Below are 14,227 nucleotides of genomic sequence, written 5' to 3' on the forward strand. Positions count from 1 at the left end.
ATTATACAGTAAAATAGGCCTTTATTTTAACTATTTAGATGAACTTCAGGTTTTAAATTATAATCAACATTGGATCTCATGTAAGATATAGTTTTATGCTTGGTATAAATTTAATGTCTGTAAAATAGATATAGGTATTTCCAAAATATTATTTTTTGTTGATCCAACTGCATTTTTCTAATATATCCCACTCTTGACTTTTTTTTTTAAACATCTTTATTGGAGTATAATTGCTTCACAGTGTTGTGTTAGTTTCTGCTGTATTGACTTTTTAATACAGATGCTATCCTTCCTTGAAGTCTGAATATCTACTTTCACATCAATTCTATATATTTAATCAAATCCCCCAAATTCATGTTTCATTCAAGGTATTCCTTTTATTCAAAAATAAAATGAGACATTTGGAGTAAAATGAAAGTTCTAGAAGAATAAGAGTCTGAAGTTGCTTTGAAAATAACTGACATAAGGAGTGATCAATAATCGAGTATAACAGAAAGAATCTATTATCTGTATTTTAATTTTTAAAATACAATATTTAGTAATAAAATATATAATAATATAAATTTATAGCAAGTATCTTATATATTTAGATTATATATCATAACTAACAAAAATCTTACTAGTCATCAGTTTGTTTTCCCCACAAAATTATTTTAAAAAACATCCATGGGTTAAGTTTTTCCCTTTTCTTTCGTAAGCTGGCAGCTGCCAACACTGAAAGTTATCTTCCAATATTTTCTGTTGACAAAGAGCTCAGTGAAGTTTTAGAGACATCTAACTGAGGACAAATTTTAAATGTTTACATAAAGCACATTTAGAACAGGAAATACATTAATAAATAAAGCTAAGTTATATAATGAACTCCTACTTATTAATAGACTCTAAAGCACTTCCATACTGTTGTCTGTCCTAATTCTAACCTCTGTGACCAGACAAAGAACGTGTATGCAAGGCAGGAGGATGGCGTCAGGGCCCGGTTCTTAGGTTCCTCACCCTTGATCGTGGCAGGACGCTTGCAGTGAGTAGGAGCTGAGGAGCATGGGCTGTTCTCTTGAAATGCAGTCCCTCTGTGAGGATTCTGCTTCCTTGATAAACCCTGTGTATAAATGAGAACACAGCTCTTCAGAAATGGACGCTGAGGCTCATTAATAGATACGGACAACCCAGCTGCTTACAATAGGCTGTGATGAGGTAACGGCCATTGAGATGGATGGGCTCATAGATGGACAGACAAACCAGTGACTGACACAGCTGACCAGAGAGCTCTGAACTACCTGAGGATCAAACGTCTCGCAAGACCTGAGACCTAAGTCAACGCGAGAGTCCTCTAGAGATGCTTACCAATCTGTGAGCACCTCTGCTTCAGATCATACTGGATTCCAGCCTCCTGATCCTGACTTCTTACCATTTTGTTTGTTTCTCTTTAGTCCTCCCTAATCCATATTGTTTGATCCTACCACTGCCTGAACCGTGGTGTTCATTACACACCAGTTGTCCTGGTTCAAAACAGAGCTGATTGGTGTTTAATTATTGTATTTAATTTGTTAGAAACACACTAATCATCTATCATTATTTTTCATACTTTTTTCTTTGGGAGACAAAAGCAATGTTTTCTTACAAGGTTAAACTGTCTTTTATGCTAAAGTTCCTCTGAGAGTTGTTTACAACAAAAAGAGAACATTCTATTGCATATGATATTTATAAAATAACCTTAGAAGGTTAAAAGACCGTAAGTTAAAATAATATGTTTTCTTTAATCTGTAGGCTTAAATCCAAAGATATATTTATTGTGCCCAGCATAATGAAAATAGAGAAATTATTTTTGATCAATTTTGTATGACTTAAAATAATGTTTAGTGGCCTTAATATTAACCATGAAGTATTAAAATATATTCTAGAACAATTAATACGTTGTTCTAAAGAAACGATAATATTTTAAATTAACTTTTTTTCATGATAAAAGTAAAGAATAAGGAAACAATGTGGTATTTGAAGACATGATTGAAGTTGAGGGTTCCCTATGAGATAGCCCCGACAAAAGGAAAAATTGTCGTAGGATTTTTAAAATTTTCATAATAAATAGAAAGACTATATTAAAATAATTGTTGTTAAAATTTATTTTAACAACAAGAAGTTTTTCCTTGTTAGAAGCATTCTCCTTGCCACCTGGGCTTAAACCCCTGCAACATCTTTTAAAATTTATTTATTATGTTGTGTTTGATACATACGAAGAATATATGTCATAAATAACACTTCAGTACTAATGCATACAAACAAAACGAACGTCATGAACCAACCACCCGTGTTAAGAGTTAGGAAAACGTTATTATTCAGACTCTCAGCTCTACTGTATTCTTCTTTCCTTCCACACTCTTGGCATCCCTGCCCCTGAGGCAGCCGTTGTTCTTGTGTGTTGATGGCTTCCTAACATGGTTTTCAGTACAGCTTCATCACGTGTATGTTCTCTAAGCGGCATACTCTTTACTTTTGCTTGGTTTTTAATTTTATAAGTATGATTACACATTATAGGTAATCTGTTATTTGCATTTTCACTTACATTCTATTTGTAATATTCACCCATTGTCGTGTGTAGCTCTGGTTTATTCATTTTGCTGGATATAATATCCCATTGTATGACCAGCAGTCAATTAATTGTGATGGAAACCTGAGCCATCTCTAGTTATGTAGTTTTTAGAAAGCTACAATGTATATTCTTGAACATGTCCCTGGAGTACACATGAAGAGTTTTCTCTATAAAATGTTGGGACATAGCTTATGAAAATGTTCAGCTTTTCTAGGTAAAGCCAAATTAATTTACAGTGGGGTTTCACAACTTTACACTCACATCAGTAGTGTGTAAGAGCACCATCCTTGCCAACATTTGGTACTGTCAGACGTCTACATTTTTGCAGATATAGTGATTGTAAAATGATATTGCATTTTCTGAAGAGTGATAAAGTAGGATACTTTTTCATACGTTTACCGTTAAAATTTTGCCTTTTATGACGTTCCTGTTCATGTTGCTTCCTCATTTTTCTATTGGATTGTTTATCTTTATTTATTGGTATGCTTTACAAAATCTGGATACTATTCTTTTGTTAATTACCTATATTGTGAATCTCCCTTTCCAGGTTTTGATTTATCTTTTCATTAGCTTTGTGGTGTCTTTTGATGAATGAAGGTTCTTAATTATATTTTATCTAATTTATCAACCTTTTCAAGTTAGTGCCCTTTGAGTTATGTTTAAGAAATCCTTCCTTACCTTGAAGTAAAAAAGCCATCTCCCAGGGAATTCCCTGGTGGTCCAGTGGTTAGGACTCGGCACTCTCACTGCCGTGGCCTGGGTTTGATCCCCCGTCAGGGAACTAAGATCCCGCATAATGTGCGGCCAAAAAAAAAAAAAAAAAAAAAAAAAAAGCCATCTCCCATATTTAAAAAAATTTTGTCTTTCACATTTGGTCTCTAATCCAGTAAGCATTATTTTTAAAGTGATCCTTTGTTGAGATGTAATTTCCATACCATGCAATTCACCCATTTAAAGTGTACACTTCGTTGAGTTTTAGTCTATTCACAGAGTTGTGCAGCCGTCACCCATCAATTTTAGAGCATTTTATCACCTCCTCTCCAAACACTGATAGCCGTTAACAGTTACTCTCCGTTTCCCCCAAACATTCCAGCCCCAGGTAACCAGGTAATCTATTGATAAATCCTCTCTCTGGATTTGCCTGTTCTGGCTAGTTCATATGGTGGAATCATGCAACGTGTGGTCTTTTGCGACTGGCAGTTCTATTCAGTATGTTTTCAAGGTTCACATGTGTTGTTGCGTGTTTTAGTTCTCAGTTTCTTTTAATTGTTGAATAATATTCTGTTGTTTGTATATACTAGACTTTATCTGTCCATTCAGCCGTTGATGGACATTTTGGTTGTTTCTACTTTTTGGCTATTATGAATAATGCTGCTTTGAACATTCTGTGCACGTTTATGTGGGGATATGTTTTATTTCTCTTGGACATGTAGCTAGGAATGGAGAGGATTTATTTTTGTCTATCATGTAAGATGGGGATATGATTTCTTTTTTTCCCATTTGAATCACTTATGATCTCAGCACAGTTTTGAGGCTAGCTCGTTACTTCCCCACTAAGCTGCAACGCCAGCCCTGCCCCTCGGGAGCTCGTTTCTGGGCTCCCCAGTCTCTGTGATAATACAACACTGTTCATTTCAGTAACATTATTCTAGGTCCTGATATCAGGGTGGAATGCCACGGCACCTGTTCTTCTTTAGGAACAGCATGGTACTGTGTTCATTCCTGTACATTTTAGATCCCACTTGCCAAGTTTTTGGAAAGCTTTTGCTGAAACTTCAGTTGGACTCGCATTGATTCTGTAGACCACTTCGGGGAGAGCTGATGGAGAGACTTTTCATCACTGCGATGTACCTCTCGGGTATTTGAGCTTCTTTAATGTCGTTCAAAAAGGGTTATAGTTTTTTCTTCAGAGTTTTGCACATCTTTTGGTAGACTTATATCTGAGAAACTTATATTTGTTATACATAGCTATAAACGGTGTTTTATAATTTTTTCGGGTGTATAAAAATTACAAATGATTTTTAAACATTGGTCTTTGATTCAGATACCTTTGTAAACTCTCTTATTATTTCTAGTAACTTGTGCATTGATTTTACTTTTTCTCAGTAGACAATTATAACATCCATGATTAAAGACAGTTTTGTTTTCATATTTTTTTTCTTGTCATGCACTTATGAATACAAGTAGTGGTAGCAGGCATTCTTTGCTTCTTCCTGGTTTTAAAAGAGCTATTTTGAAACTTCACAATAAAGAATGAATAAAATTTGCTGAGTTTTTGGTAAATACTTTTATCTGGTTAAGAATGGTCTCTTCTATTCCTATTTTGCTAAGAGTTTCTATGGTGGAATTTTATCAAATGTTTTCCTGTGTATTGAGATAATCATAAGGTTTTTTTCTTTTAATGCATAAATGGAATAAATCATATTATAGGTTATTGTCTAACATTAAACCAACATTATGTACCATCCCGTTTTTTCATGATGTAATATCATTGGATTCAATTTGCTAATAATTGTTGAGAGAGATTGACCTGAGATTTTTCTTTTTTGGACGTGTTTTTCATTGATGTTGTGCTAGTCTCATAATTTGAGTTGCTGAATAATCCTTCTTTTTCTATTCTCTGAAAGAATTAGTGTACGAGTGAGTTATTTGTTTCTTGAATATTTGGTGGAACTGGCCAATAAAGCCATCTGGGCTTGATATTTTATTTCTGGAAAGATTTTCGACTACTATTTAAATTTTTTTAGTGGTTATAGGATGATTCACATTTTGCATTTTTTTCTAGTCAGTTTTGGAAAAATTTTATAGTTTAGGAATTCTTTCTTTTCATCTAAATCTGATATTTGTTGGCATTTATAGAATTTTATAAATGTTATACTGCCCTTGCATTCTCTGCAACTTGCTGATTACATATTTTATTTTTATGCATTACTGGACTTGATTTGCTAATAATTTATTTGAGATTTTTATGTCTGGTTCATGACTGAGTTGGCCTATAATTTTTATTTCTCTTCCTATTCCTGTCATCCTTTGGTATCAATATTATGACTTCTGAAATAGTTTCAGTGTATATTTCTCATTTTCTATTCTCTGGAAAAGTTTGTAAAAGATTAGAATGATCCATCTCCCGGGTTATTTTTCTAGAACTCACCTATAAAATTATCTGAGCTTAGTGTTTTCTTAATGTCAGAGATTCTTAACTGTTCTTTCAGTTTCTTTAATCGGATTGTTTTAGTTGATTGTTTCTTCATTCTGTATTTTCCTAGGAATCTGTTTCACCTAGGATCTCCAATTATTGGCATAATATCTTTATGATATCACTGTATTATCTTTTTGATCTGTGATGGATCTGTACTATGTCATTCTTAAATTTTAATATTAGTTATTATCTCTTTTTTCGAGATAATATTGCCATACTTTATTTTTATCTCTCATATTTGTTTATTTGTGCCTTCTTTCCTGTTTCCTTCATCAGTCTTACCAGAAATAGTTCTATCTTGCTAATTCCTTAAATTGGTTGCCTATTTCACTAATAATTCGCCTTTTAAAAATAAGTAGCACGTTAAGACCACTTATTTCCTTCACTTTAGTTTCATCCTTCAGGATTTGATAAGGAATATTTTCATTATCAATCATGTCTCAGGATTTAAATGTTATGAATTTATTTGATTAGGAAATGTGTTAACACCAATCAGAATTTAAAAGTCATAAAAATAGAGTGAAATATCTCCCATGCGCCCGTCAGCACTAACCCCCTCATTCCCAATTAAAACAGCACAAATGTAAAAAGTGGTGTGTCTTCTTCCAGAGATTATTTCTAAGTACATTTAATTTTTATCTTAACTTCATTTTGAAGCATGAGTTATTTAAGGTGTATATTTTAAATTTCGAAGTATATGGGATATTATTTTGGCTTTGTTGTTGCTATTTTTGTCATGGTTCTTAATTTAGTTGCAATCTTGTTAAAGAATATCTTTGATACCACCAATTTCTTGCAATATGTTGACACCTGAGTTTGGCATGTGTATGTGCATGTGTATGATGAACTCTTTTACTGGAATGGTGGATTTGACCGTTTTCCCCTGTAGTTCTGCTAAATTTGTTGTATATATTTTAAGGTTGTTTTATCACACGTGTACAAACTTAGATGTGTCTCTCTGGTAAATGACATTAAAAAATCACTTAGTGATACTCTATTTTGAGACTACCTTTCATTAATAATTTACTGGTATAACTTTTTTCATCCCTTTGGTTTCAATTTCATGTTTTCATTGTTCTCGTAAAAAACATAGATGAATTTTAGTGTTAAAAAATTTAAACCATTACACTCTTTTAGTTAGTAATTTTGGTCCATTTACGTGTATTGTGATTTTTGATATACCATCTTACTTTTTTCATCTTTCCCACTTTTTTCTATGCTTCTTTTTGCCCCAGTTTTTAAAATAGACTATTTTAAAGACAGTTTTAGATTTATGGAGAAAATGAGAGGATAAGGTGTAGAGAACTCCCATTTATCTCACACCCAGTTTCCCCTTATTAACATCTTACATTAGGATGGTACGCTGCTTACAACTTTGCACCGTCATTAACTAAAAATCCATACCTTATTCAGATTTCCTTAGTTTTTACCTAATGCGTTTTGTCTGTTCCAAGATTCCACCCAGAACATCAGGTTAATTTTAGTTGTCATATCTCCCTAGTCTCCTCTTCACTGTGATTGTCAGATTTCCCTTATTTTTGATGATCTTCTGATGATCAGAGTTTGTAAAATGCCCTTCTATAGTAATGTGGAATTCTTTTGCAAGGAAGATTTGTCTCTTCTCCCCTATTATTAATGAAATCATTATATCAGTGTGTACTCATGGATATTTATTTCACCTTGGGATAGAATCTGATGCTAGTTTCTCACATTGTTCCGGCTTTGGGCTTTGGGCTCCATCAGTGTGCACTTCTAGGACAGCAGGGTGTTCCAGGCTCAGCTCAGGTATTTTCTGCCCATTTGCCCAAGGACCACTGGTTCCTTTCACTGGAGGATGGTATGAGAAACCAAAATCTGGGACTTGGTGTGCTTATTGCTACTGGGATGTCACTTACTGAGTGTAATCTGTTTTTTACCCACTTTGTCTGCTTTTAAGTTTTTCACTTTGTCTTTCATGTTCTGCCATTTCATTACCCAGTATCTAAATGTGCATTTCTTTTCTTTCTTTCTTTCCTGTTCTTTTTTTTTTTTTTTTTTTTTTTTTTCTATTTTTCCATCTTGCTTGATATTTATCCTGCTCACTGTTTCTGTGGAGTCTTGCTTTTCCTCAGTTCTGGAAATTTCTCGGTCATCATCTTTTCATGTCTACCCTATCTTCCCTTCTCTCTCCTCTCCTTCTGGAACTCTAGGTATATATCAGATCTTATTTTCTTTTCTGTAGCTTTAAACGTCTCACTATTGTTTTTCTGATATTATTGTGCTGTATTGTGGGTGGTTTATTAAGATCTCCTGTTTCACTGCTTCTCACTTCTGCTCTGTTCAAGCTGCCTTCACTCATCCATTCTATCTTCTATACAAAATTTTTATTTCTGGCAATTATGTTTGGTTCTTTCTCAAAGCTGGGAATTTTTGTTTAATCTCTTCTGGTTTACTCATTTTGTGACTCCATCCTTTGTTTCTTTAAACACTTAACACATGTTTATTTTATATTCTTTTTCTGATAATTCCCATATCTGATGAACTTGCTTGTGGGAATCTGTTTCTGTGGACTCTTACCAATGGTGTTTTTTGGGGGGACTTAGTAATTTTTTATTAGGAGCTCATATTTGGTTTATCTTAATTTGTGGAAACCTGGAGACATTAAAATGAAGAAGCTTTTCCCCAGAGGGAATTTGTTTTAGCTTCAGGTGGGAGCTGATAGCACTACAGACCTGAAGCCACTTCTGTCCTGCTCCAGGCTCCCCACCTTGGTCAGTGGTGTCATGTTCAGCTCACACATCGCTTTCCCTTGAAGCAGCAAAGCAGACGAGGGCGTTTTCCCTCAAAGGTACCTGGCCTTGGATTGTGCTTACTGCTCACTACCCTGTTTCTGGCACATGCAGTTTTACATGTATGTGGTTTTTGTTGTTTTGTTTTTCCCTTTGACTGTTTCTCTTACTTCCAATGAGCAAAGAAAGAAGCACTGAGTTTTACACAGGATCTAGTTGTTTCATCTCATGAGGGTGTATCTAGTCTGGCAAACTACTTGAAACAAACATCCTCAGTCACCAGCATGCCTCACTCCTCCTTGCCTTCCACATGCACTTAGCTGCTTAGTTCTCTTAATTCTGCCTCTAAGACTGTATTCCCGTCTGTTCCACTTTTTCCCCACTGCTGGCCTTCTTGCCTCTGAGTGTGCCAAATCATTGTGTAAACTGCCTCCGGCTTAGTCTTTCCTGGTACAAATGCAGTGGCATCGCTTGGCTCACTGGCCCCCATTCCCTCTCCAGCAGCCAAGTTAAATCTCGTCGCTGCTTCTTCAGTTCCTGAAATCCAACCCATGTAGCTTAACATTTGAAATCCTTCAATAACCTCACCAACTTTCTCTTTTCTGAGTTTCCCTTCTTCCTCTTTAATGCTCTGTTTTTCTTCTTGCATGTGGCTCATTCTTTCTGCCTGAAATGTCCTATATCTATCCCTGTCCCCAAATGGTGCTAATTTATCTCTTAAGGTCCATCTCAGATGCATTCAGTTTTATTCAGTTTTCCAGAATCCTTCCAAGTTCAAAGTAACTGCTCCCTCTTTTGACCTCTTATGGCCCTTTGTCTTCATGCCTTGTGTGTGTGTGTGTGTGTGTGTGTGTGTGTGTGTGTACATGTATGTGTTGCTTATGTATTATAGTCTAAAGTATTTTAGGGAAGATTTTTTTTTGGAAGTCATTTATCACAGTGGCTTCCACATCATAGATCTTAATAAATAGTGAATTATACATAACTATAAATGAAAGAGAGGCACAAACAAAATATTTCAGCTTGTGATGATTACCCATAAACTTTCTATGAATGTACAAAGGTGACCTAATATATCACTAAGTTGTTAATGTGTCTTTATTCCAGAAGTGCCTGTAGAATAATTTTTCAATTTTGAAAATAGCCTAAATGATTATTTCTTAACCATGAACATGTCCTCAACTTAAATACATTTTGCTTTCATAAAGTGCATTTAAAATGTTTGTTTGGGATGATAATCCTGGCAATCCATAATCCTTGATAAGATGTTTCAACCTCTCACTTCTTTTGCTAGGACTTGTCAGATTCAGGGTGGTTCAAAGAGTCATTAACTTTCTAAGGAAACTGGTTTATGTTGTTGGGGGGTTTTTTGTAATAAATTTTTTTATCATGGTAAAATACACATAATGTAAAATTTGCCATCTTAACCATTTTTAAGTGTGCAGGTCAGTGATATTAAATACGTTCACCTTGTTGTGCAACCATCACCACCATCCATCACATAACTCTTTTCATCTTATAAAACTGAAACTCTGTGCCCATTAAACAATAACTCTCTTTTCTTCCCACCCCCCAGCCCCTGACAGTTACCGTGTACTTTCTATATATATGATTTTGACTAAGTACCTCATAGAAGGAGACTCATACAGCATTTGTGTTTTGGTGACTGGCTTATTTTACTTAGCATAATGTCCTCAAGATTCATATATATTGTAGCATATTGCAGGATTTCCTTCCTTTTTAAAGCTGAATAATATCCCGCATTTTGCTTATCCGTTTATCCGTCAATGGACTTTTGGCTTGCTTCCACGTTTTCTGGTCTATATGGTTTTAAACTGATAATTGAGAGTCAGCTTGACTAAAAGTTGTCCTGACGGTTTGTCTCTTAGAGACACAACCTTTATTAGATTTTGAATTTTTGGAATAAATCTGCTCTTTCATATCAGTCACATAGATGAAGTTTTATAGCTTACTATTTATAATATTAAAGAAAAATGACACATCTATTCCAAATTGATCTTGGCAGTTTCATCACTCTAGCTATCAGCACATGCTAATGATTGAAGTATTAAATACCTAAGGGAAGCCTTTGGCATTAAGTTTTTTCATTTAATGTTTAGTTTTCCATAATTAGTTGATACATTTTCCAGCATAGTTTTTCTATTTGAAAATCACCATTGGATTGAAGCCGGTTCATATCAGTGTTGCCAGCAATTTAAAATGCCTTCCTCTAAGTTACCATTACCTACCTAGTCAACTATTAGAGTTTCTCCAAATAATTTTGGAAGACTGCTGTGAGCCTAGAAGCCTAATATTGTAGGCTTTTATAACCTAAAAGCAAAATATTGTAATTCATTCACTGATGTCGCCTATGTAATGATAACTGGAAATAAAGCAGATATTCAAGAATAATATGGTTAAGTCAATTATGATACACTGTAATGATGAAATACCAAACAGCCACTAAAAATAACAAATACACTCATAAATGAGACTGAAGATAAAAAATTAGATGTGGGGAAAGGTAGAGCGGTATCTAATCAGTGATTATACCATTAAAAATGTTTTTATGTACATTGACAAACATTGAAATTCAGTTTGCAGTGGTGTCAGTGCCTGTGGAAAACTAACTTTTTTTGTTCTTTTTATTTTTCGTAAAGATTTAATGACCTTGTGGCTTTTGGATGTTAACTTTGTACTCATCATAGTGAAGGTTAAGGATTAGAAGTGCACAGTAAGAATAAATGAATAAAATACATACTATACTGCTTATGAATATCCTTCTTCATGAGAAATTCTTACTACTTTGACACAGTGTAGTATGTGATAAAAAGCAAAGGCTTTCGAATCAGACTGAACTTGGATACAGTCTGTCCGCGTCTCTTTTTCTCAGACCCCATGACGTAGTTTGCCCGGGATGCTGCAACAAAATACCGCAGATTGGGTGGCTTATACACAACAGAAATTTGTCACAGCTCTGGGTGCTGGAGGTCAAGGTCAGAGCAGCACGTGGTCGCGTTCTGAGGGACAGCCTCCTGGTCTGCAGCGGTGCCTTCTCACTGTGTGCTCACGGCGGAGGGCAAGGGAGCTCTCGGCGGTCTCTGTTATAAAGGCCCTGGTCCCGTTTCATAAGGGCATTAATCACCTCCTAGGGGCCTCACCTCCTAGAACCATCAGCCTGGGCGTTAGATTCCCAGCCTGTGAATTCTGTGGGGACACTGGCATTCGGAGCGTAGTACTCCGTTATCCCAATGTCGTCACTTCCTCTGCCCTCCACAGATCTCAACTTCTCTCTCATAGTTCCTGTCTCATGGCCTTTTCCTGGTGCCTCTGGGAGAGTTCTTCCATCTGATCATATGTACAGTATACAGTTCTCTTCTCTGGCTGTAGCTGACCTTTTCTTTCTCCCATCATTTCCACTTCTTCATTCTTTTCTGACTTCTTATTTTGGCTTCATGTCTCTAATTTCTTTGCTTACCCTTTTCAGTATATTTTAATGCATATATACTCACATATATATATATATATATATATATTTATTATGCTTTTAAAAAATATTTATGCACCTGTTCCAGTTATACCGCTTCAGAGAACACATGCCACTCGTTGTTGTTGCTTCTTGTTAGTAGTTCTGCTCCTCAGGGATCCTGAGTTTGGCCGGTGAGCTTATATTCCCCAGGGACTATCAGATAGTCTAGGCGGTCACTTCCACTGAAAGAGAAAGAGCAAAAGGCTCCCGACCTGCTGGATGAGCTCTTAGAAGGAGGAGAAAGAGGTTAAGGACCCTCAGGCAGAGCACCCCCATTGCTGCACCTCCCCACTCACGGCTCCTCCACCGGGAAAGTCTGCTGCCCAGGAGCTCACCTTAACCTCCTGGACAGAATGGCAGTAGGGGGACGCAGTTTTCTAAGGTTGAATGTCATTAGTTCTGGAAGCTGGAGGGGACAGTGCAGAAGCGTGAGAGGCCCAGAAGTTCCCTAAGTGTGCACCTGCTTTCTTCAGCTCCTCGCCCCAGCAAGGCATCTGCCTGCCTTGACCGGACTCAGAGCAACACCATGTTGGGTTCTTGCTTCCAGCATGGCAGCGGGACAGATGAGATTGTCCCAGGGCTAAGCAGGGAGAGGCGGGAGCAGAGAGCAGAGCTTTCTTGCCATCCCGCTTCTTTCAGCTTACGGGTTCCGGGTTTTCTTCCCGGGCTGCAACCCCTTCCCCTCCTCAGACGCATGGTCTGCAGTTCAGGACAGGCTTTGTCCTCCCCGGGAGCTCCTTGGAGTTTGTTTTTCTGTTGTTTTTATTGTTGTGGTGGTTGTCGTTCTTAATATCTCAGATTCACGCCTCCTGTGGTTTCTCCATGGTTGATTCTGGGAAACAGGGTCAGCAGCCCAGACTGTTCTGCCGTATCGATGTCACTGAGTGTTTTTTAAAAGATTATTTTGTCTCCTAAAAGCATAACTGTTGTCACTACCTACACCTATCCGCTCTTAGAAGATTTCCCTTTTGTTTCAGGACGTGATTAAATTGACTGTCTCTTCTCTTATTACGCCCAAATATTGTGTTCAAAGGGGAGGAGTCTTAAAACAAGGAGTAGAAAGCAAGAGACTTTGTTTTCAGGAGAATTGGTTTAGAGCTGTGTACCAATATCCAGGTATCAATACATCCATGAAACAGGGGAGCAAATGCACTTAAAAAGCCTTTTATATAAAGTCCTCTTACACTTTTCCCAGGGATCATCTATTTCAAATCAGCTTTTCTAGGATAAAAGTGGAGCACCCTGTCACCTCCAGCTCCCAGTCTCAGATTTGCTATCATTCAGCCATTTCTTCTCCTCCAACATAAATGCGTTTGACCAGCCATCTGTCATTCCTGTCTCTTCTGATCTCGTGTCGAGAGCGGGCAGGGCCAGTAGCTGAAATAGTATGAACTAAGCCCAATCCAAAGTAAAGGAAGACTTTGGATTTTAACAGTATCTATCATATTGGCTTATTTAGCATCTATCATCTTAAATGAAATCATCTGCATCAGATGCCAGGTGCAAAGTCAACACTCAAAGTGCTAGCAATTATTATTTAGCTCATAGAAATTGTAAAATTGTTAGCATTCAAAATAAGTGAGTACAGGATTTTTATGGCAAACGGGGTAATCTCATATTGTAGGTATTTTGATTTTTAAAGCAACTTCCCAGTATTTGCCTTTGTGTCCTGTTCCCATCATCCCAATGTAACTTGTGTCCTTACTGTCACTTTTGGGTCTTCTAGTTTCCAGTCAAGGAATTGTTGGTTTATACAGTGCTTGTTGAAGTACATAGTACCTAGAACAGTTACCATTGTGTTTCAGAAAATGCTGCATTCTTAGCTAATGCATAGACAATAATAATAATAATAATAACAACAACAACAGCAACAGCAAGTCCCCTTAGCCTGAACTAACTATTCATCTGGTTGCCTGGCATGCTAGGTTCCCTGATCTTCTTTCCCTCTGAAAACAACTAAAAAGGCTAGATACAAAATTTTTTTTTATAAGAACATCTTTTTGAGTGTATTCACAAGCTGTTAAGTTAGGTGGGATACTCAGATATCAACATCTAAGTGAAAACAGAAATCCAGAGGTGTAAGCAGAGCACTGAGGCAGCTCTCACCTTGAGGACCTTTTCTAAAACTGAGTGAACTTGAACTTCAG

General features: G+C 36.4%; 1 protein-coding gene and 1 non-coding gene across 14 annotated transcripts in view; both read left to right on the forward strand.

The window, feature by feature from the left end:
- CEP112 (centrosomal protein 112) overlaps positions 1-14,227 on the forward strand; it is a 414,548-nt gene that overhangs the window by 237,884 nt on the left and 162,437 nt on the right. The gene's annotated exons all lie outside the window — the stretch shown is intronic.
- On the forward strand, positions 3,294-3,365 carry TRNAE-CUC (transfer RNA glutamic acid (anticodon CUC)). Its single transcript has one exon. It is a non-coding gene; the product is annotated as a tRNA-Glu (tRNA).

This window comes from Eschrichtius robustus, chromosome 20, assembly GCF_028021215.1.
Source record: "Eschrichtius robustus isolate mEscRob2 chromosome 20, mEscRob2.pri, whole genome shotgun sequence".
NCBI lineage: Eukaryota > Metazoa > Chordata > Mammalia > Artiodactyla > Eschrichtiidae > Eschrichtius > Eschrichtius robustus.